General features: G+C 36.6%; 1 long non-coding RNA gene across 1 annotated transcript; it reads left to right on the top strand.

The window, feature by feature from the left end:
* The first annotated feature begins 256 nt into the window (after positions 1 to 256).
* Positions 257 to 6,522, top strand: LOC133755392 (uncharacterized). The gene is made up of 3 exons (XR_009865391.1): positions 257 to 460; positions 638 to 782; positions 6,190 to 6,522. It is a non-coding gene; the product is annotated as an uncharacterized LOC133755392 (long non-coding RNA).
* Positions 6,523 to 7,595: the final 1,073 nt, after the last annotated feature.

Here is a 7,595-nt window from a genome sequence, read left to right as displayed (position 1 = left end):
AAAAGGGAGTGCAGACCTTCAGTTTTCAGTGGTGTCTCAGGGGCTGGGAAGAATTAGGCTCACTCATCCAACCAGTACCTATTAATTACCTGCTGTGTACAGAGAGGAATCAGATGTGTGTCTGCCAGTGCCCCTATCAGGTGGCACAGAGCCTCACAATGACACTGTTAATATAAACATCAGGCCGTGATGATGTCCTGGGCAGAGCTGTGCTGCTTCTGACTGTCATGGTTTTGAAAACAAATCCTTCTCTGGCACAGAATCATCCTGACACTGTGCCTTCTCCCAAGCCATATCTGAATCTAAACCTCCTCCTTTTCTTTCTCCCTCATCCCTAGACCTCCCCAGGGCTCCATCCAGTTTAGTCATTTCCAGCATCAATCCTCGCTCAGCCACTCTTCAGTTCCGACCATGCTACGATGGGAAGACATCCATCTGCAGTGGATTGTGGAGGGGGCAGGTACGTGTATTCTTTATCAAGCTGGCATTGGAATCTCAACCAACACCTTCCTCTTCCTCTCTCACATCTCCACAATCCTGCTGGATAGGCGGCCAAAGCCCACTGACCTGACCAGCTGTCACCTGGCCTTTGTCCACATTGCTTTGCTCACTACTATGCTGTTTTTGCACTCTCCAGGCCTGTTTGAGTCATTGAATGTATGGACTGAATTCAAGTGTAAGGCTTTGTTCGACGTAAACAGGATGATGAGGGGCCTCTCCATCTGCACCACCTGCCTCCTGAGCATCATCTAGGCCATCACCATCAGTCCTAGCACCTCCTGGTCAGCACAGTTTAAGTATAAATACATGCATTTCATCTTCTACTTATTCTTTTTCATATGGTTAATCTGTTTGTGTTTCAGTACTAGCACACTCTTCCACACAATGGCATCTTCCAATGTGACCCAGACCAATCTGATGGCTATCACTAAATACTGGTCATGTACTGGGTGGACTTTATCATCTTATCCACCTCCCTCATAATGTGGACATGTGATTCAGTCATCGTGGTGTTCAGTGTGTTGTGTTCCATGTCTATGCCACTATGAGTACAAAACAGCTTATCAGTTCCGATAAGAGAATATTCATTGTTTTGCACAATATATCATGGAAAAGCTTTTTGTTTTAATAAGTTGATGACAGAAATGTTTGTCTTTTAGTGGCATATTGTTCAGTAATTAAAGTACCACTTGGGAAGCCCACATCCCATATTAGAGTGCCCAGGTGCAAATTTTGCCTCTGTTTCTGATCCAGGTTAGTGTTAGTGCACACTGTGATTGGCAGCTCATGTACTTGTTTTTTTTTTAAACTTTTATTTAATAAATATAAATTTTCAAAGTACAGCTTTTGGGTTACAGTGGCTTCCCCCCCCCCCATAACTTCCCTGCCACCGGCAACCCTCCCATCTCCCACTCCCTCTCCCATTCCATTCACATTGATTCATTTTCAATTATCTTTATATACAGAAGATCAATTTAGTATATATTAAGTAAAGATTTCAACAGTGCACCCACACAGAAACACAAAGTGTGAAGTACTCTTTGAGTACTAGTTATGCCATTAATTCACATAGTATAACACATTAAAGACAGAGTAAGTGCACAGTGACTCCTGTTGTTGACTTAACAATTGACACTCTTGTTTATGGCATCAGTGATCACCTTAGGCTCTTGTCATGAGCTTCTAAGGCAATGGAAGCCTTTTGAGTTCACCAACTCCAATCTTATTTAGACAAGGTCATAGTCAAAGTGGAAGTTCTCCCCTGCCTTCAGAGAAAGGCACCTCCTTCTTTAATGGCCTGTTCTTTCCACTGGGATCTCACTCACAGAGAACTTTCATTTAGGTCCTTTTTTTTTTCCCAGAGTGTCTTGGCTTTCCATGCCTACAATATTCTCATGGGCTTTTCAGCCAGTTCTGAATTCCTTAAGGGCTGATTCTGAGGCCCGAGTGCTGTTTAGGACATCTGCCATTCTATGAGTCTGCTGTGTATCCCACTTCCCATGTTGATTCGTTCTCTCCCTTTTTGATTCTACCAGTTAGTATTAGTAGACATTAGTCTTGTTTGTGTGATACCTTTGACTCTTAGTCCTATCATTATGATCAATTGTGAACAGAAACTGATCACTTTGGCTAGTTAGATGGCATTGGTACCTGCCGCCTTGATGGGATTGAATTGGAATCCCCTGGCACATTTCTAACTCTACCACTTGGGCCAAGTCAGATTGAGAATGTCCCAAATTGTACATCTCCTCCCTCCCTCATTACCTCTCTTGCATTTAACAGGGATTGCTTTTCAGTTCAATTTAAACACCTAAGAATAATTGTGTGTTAATTACAGAGTTCAACCAATAGTATTAAGTAGAACAAAAAAGTACTAAAAGGGATAAAGTATTAAGCTGTTCATCAACAGTCAGGACAAGGGCTGATCAAGTCACTGTTTCTCATAGTGTCCATTTCACTTCAACAAGTTTCCTTTTTGGTGCTCGGTTAGTTGTCACTGATCAAGGAGCACATATGATATTTGTCCTTTTGGGACTGGCTTATTTCACTCAGCATGATGTTTTCCAGATTGCTCCATTTTGTTGCAAATGACCGGATTTCATTGTTTTTTACTGCTGTATGGTATTCTATGGAGTACATATCCCATAATTGCTTTATCCAGTCTTCTGTTGATGGGCATTTAGGTTGATTCCATGTCTTAGCTATTGTGAATTGTGCTGCAATAAACATTGAGGTGCAGACAGCTCTTTTATTTGCCAATTTAATTTCCTTTGGGTAAATTCCAAGGAGTGGGATGGCTGGGTTGTATGGTAGGGTTATATTCAGGTTTCTGAGGAATCTCCAGACTGACTTCCATAGTGGCTTTACCAGTTTGCATTCCCACTAACAGTGGGTTAGTGTCCCTTTTTCCCCACATCCTCACCAGAAAGCAATGATATTTTTTGTATCTCTCTTTTTTGAATTATTTAAGGGCTGTGTTCATTGTTTAGGTGTATTTCTTTTTCTCTGTTCTCCAATTTTACTCTTGCTTGGTTATGCAGTGCAACATTTATTTCTGTTTGAATACTTCTATTTATTTATCTCTTTTTAATACCGTGAAATGCTGATATCAATACTTTGTCTCTTTGTGTTAGATATTTATGAATTGTTTTACTGGGTTAATATATTTCATAATTGTATAATTTCTCTAAGTCTAAAGATACAAATAAATGTGTCTTATTCATTCTCATTCTAGTTGTCATATAACCAAATTTATATTTTCTACTGTATTATCACTCTGTGATATAATTTGAAAGCTCAGTCTTCTACTGTGGTCATATGACTCAGTTATCTTTGGTGTTCAATGTGTTGTGGTCATTGTCTAAGCCACTGTCAGTTCATTGGTTCTTATCCGTTCTGATAAGAGTATACTCAATATTTTGCACAATATACCATGCAAAACTTCTGATTTTAATGGATCGATGATAAAAATGTTTGTCTTGTGCCTTTGTTGATGATAAAAAATGTTTGTCTAGACCTTTGTTACTATTAATATGAATACTTTAGAAATACACGTAGCAAATCAAATCTTTTATGATTGTTATATTTGAAAATATTTTTATTCTTTTTTATTCTTTTTAAAATAGGTAACTATTCAAGTGTAGCTTACATACTAATTTCTGTCATCAATGTAAATGTATTATTTCTCTCATTTGTGAAATGAAATCTAGTCATTTTAAAATAAATGAATGAAACTGAAAAACATTATACCTAGTGAAATAAGCCAGTCCCAAAGGGACATATAATATATATTCTCCCTGATCTGTGACAAATAAAAGAGCACCTAAAAGGAAATCTGTAGAAGTGAAGTTGATATTATGAGAAGCAATGACTTGAACATCCTTTGTCTTGACTGACAAATAACAGTTTATTATTTTATTTTATTATTATTTCTATTTTTTCTACTTAATACCATTGGTGGAACTCTTAGCATAGAATTAATCAGAGGTGTATGAAGTCAATTGAAAATAAGCCCCAGTAAAAATAAGCGTGGGAATAAGAGAGAGAGGAGCTGTACAGTTCTGCACATATTCCCAGGGACTTACCCCTAAGGGTAAACTAAAAACTTGTCATGGCACACCAAATCCCATTAAGCTAGGTAGTAATAATGCCATCTCACATATTAAAGTGATCATATTAAGTGTGTAATTGATCATATATGTGGGACTAAGTGTCATAGGATCATATAAATAAGACCAAGTGTCTGGTAATAACAATAGATAGAATGAAAAAGGAGAGAATGATCCAACATGAGAAGCAGGCCATACCACAGCCTCATAGAATGACAAATGAACTAAACAGCACTCTGGCCTCAGAATTAGCTCTTAAGACATTCAGATCTGGCTGAAAAGCCCATGAGAGCATTTCAGACATGGAAAACCTGAGTTTAACTTAATGTTTAAACTCTGTATTGTATATTTGTTTATTACAATTTTCAAATGTTTATGTTTATTTTGTTCTTTTACAAATATGATCAATATTTCTGTTCCTTGTTCTTATTTCTCATGCTCATTATTATTTCAATTCTTTCATTTTCTGATATTTATTTAAATATTTGAAATGTAATTCCATTATCTAATCTGAAACTCAGTTCTAGTAGCTTATTTTTTTGTATGCTTCATTAGTTCCAATTTAGTGCATACTTTGGCTATGCCTAGCCTTTGGATAGTCACGAGTTGGCATATTTTCTTATTTATTCCAGTTCGCCAGAGGGAAAGCTGGTTTACCCACAGGGGTTTGAAGCTCAAGTATTTAGCCACTGTCCTGGGGAAAAAATAGTCCTTCAGCTTGATTTGTCCTCTCAGTTTTTGTTTTGATTTATGTTGGGCTCTGGGAAATTCTCCAATGTTCCTTTTGATGATCTTGCACATTTTATTGATTTTTGTACTGGGAAGTAAGCATAATGGTTGTAATGTAAGAGTTTGAGGGACATGCAGTATATGTTTTATCATATGCATGTATACATCAAATGCACACAGAGTGGAATGTTTCACAGGGATAGTTTGTGCAAGACAACATGATGTCATAAGAAATACTTGATTTCTGGGGCCAGCACTGTGGCATGGTGGGTAAAGCCACCACCTGTAGTGCTGGCATCCCATATGGGTGCCAGTTCGAGCCCTGGCTGCTCCACTTCTGATCCAGCTCTCTGCTATGGCCTGGAAAAGCACAAGAAGATGGCCCAAGTCTTGGGGCCCCTGCACCCACTTGGAGACCTGGAGGAAGATCCTGGCTCCTGGCTTCAGATCGCCACAACTCTGACCATTGTGGCCAACTGGGGAGTGAACCAGGGGATGGAAGACTCTCTCTCTCTCTCTGCCTCTCCTTCAATCTATGTAACTCTGACTTTCAAGTAAATAAATCTTTTTTAAATAAAAGAAATACTAGATTTTTTATCTTGGAACATCTAATGACCAAGTAATATACTTTACACTGATAACGATTTCACAGTGATGACATATATTTAATGTGTTATAAATAATTTTATGCTTTATACAAACCTATGTTTTATACGAATCTATAAATAATTTGGCATTTCATACAATTCTGGAATATGTCACATTTCACATTTAATATTTTTCTGTTTTATAAAGATAATTTTGTAAGAATTCTTAGCTGAATTATCTATCTGATTTCATGTTCTGACTGCAATAATCACAATCCCCACTTAATACTTTTCTGATTCCTGAAAAATAATTCTGGGGCAATGCAATGTAAGATGATCTTCAGTAAAATTTTCATGTGTCTAAATGACTTCTTGGTAACACTTTAATTGGTAATTTTTCTATTGTTTCATAGATGATAGAATACAGGATTTTTAGATTTATGCCTTTATGACATGACTGGACCCATAAACCTTGAAAGTTTCAAATGCCTTCCTATTTGGAAATAATGTTTTCTCTCTGTGTGAACTGGTTAAAATATTGTCTATAAGTGTATTTTAATATCTTGTCAATTTAGTAAAGTTACTTATTTATATGTTTATATATATGTTTACAATATACTAACAATTAGTTTGTGATAAGTTTAATATCACCTATTATAGTTTTAAATACATAAATTTATCCTTATTAAAGTGAATCATTATGCTTATTTTAAATATTTTGAAATTTTTTTTGAATTTCCAAATCTTATTTATTTAATTGAAAGGTGAAGTAACACAGAAAGAAAATGACAGAGAAGGAGAGTGTGAGAGAGAGGACTAAATGCCCAGAAGCTGGGATTGAGCCAAGCTGAAGTGAAAAGCCAGGAACTCCATCTGAGTATCCAATGTGAGTATCAGAGACCAAAGTACTTGAGTCCTCATCTTCCACCTAACAGGGTGTGCATTAGTAAGAAGCTGGGTAGGAAGCAAAGTAGGACTTGGTCTAAAAGCACGCCAAATAGAATGCGAGGGGCCCAAGCAGTGGTTTAACCTATGCGCCCTGATATTTTATTCATTTAAAATACTATATGCTTACATATAAATATATGTAAATGGGATGCTGTGTAACATATTAGATTTAAGCATTGGTTCATCAGATCAACATGTTTATGTTGTTCTTCATACAATTTTATGTTTTTTTCTTGTTTTAATGTCCATTATCTAAATTTTGACACAAAAGAGAATGTACCCTCAGTTTGTCATGTTGGTAAAACCTAAAGCCAGATGGCACAATATATCAGTTTACATTATGCACAATATTTCATTTGTCTCATAAAATAACTGAGTAGCGCATAGAGCAGTTATTTTCTGTGTGGTACATCGGAATAAACTGAAGTAGAGTGTGATGGCAGATTGTCCTGTGCATTCTTCTTTCACTTTATTTTTCCCACAACTTCCATGAAAATTCAGAAACATGGAATATGACCAAACACCTACAAGAATAAAAATTATCAAAATTGATGCAAGAACCACCATATTAATTAATATAAATATTAATTAATAAAAATCTTGGTGCTAAATAAAATGAATTTGTTGATATGAGGGCTCCTCAAAAAGTTCTTTGAAAATAAGTATCTCAGAAAGAAAGAAGACAGAAAATAATGCATATTAAGAAAAAACACAATGTGAATTTAAAGAGCATGTGATCATCTTAAAAGAAAAATCATCTGGCTGAATTCACCACCCATTAATGATTAAAACCCTAAGCAAATTAAGATGTGAAGGAAATTTCCACAACTAGATAAAAATCACCTGTGGGGAGCAGGAATTGAGTCTAGTAATTCACATACATGTAGGAAATCCCAAGTTCTGTATCAGAGTGCAAGGGTTTAATTTCAGGTTCTATTTCCTGACTTCCTCCTAATGCAGATCCTGGGAGGTAATGGTGACGTCTCAAGTGTTTGAGTTCATGCCACCCATCTGGGAGAGCTACACTGAGTTCCCATGTCTTGGCTCTGGCCTTGACTCAGCTCTGGATGTTGCAAGGATCTGTTATGGAAATCAGCATATGGGAGAGATCTCTGTGTGTAAATCACTTTTTCTCTTTCCTCTGGTTGTCCCTGTTTCTTTCTTTTCATTCAAAATGTATAAAATATCAAAATCTTAAAAAGAACACCTAAGGAAAGCCTAC

This window comes from Lepus europaeus, unplaced genomic scaffold (assembly GCF_033115175.1).
Source record: "Lepus europaeus isolate LE1 unplaced genomic scaffold, mLepTim1.pri SCAFFOLD_426, whole genome shotgun sequence".
Classification (NCBI taxonomy): Eukaryota; Metazoa; Chordata; class Mammalia; order Lagomorpha; family Leporidae; genus Lepus; species Lepus europaeus.
The sequence above is the reverse complement of the archived record's forward strand: the minus strand, read 5'-3'. Positions and strand labels throughout refer to the sequence as shown.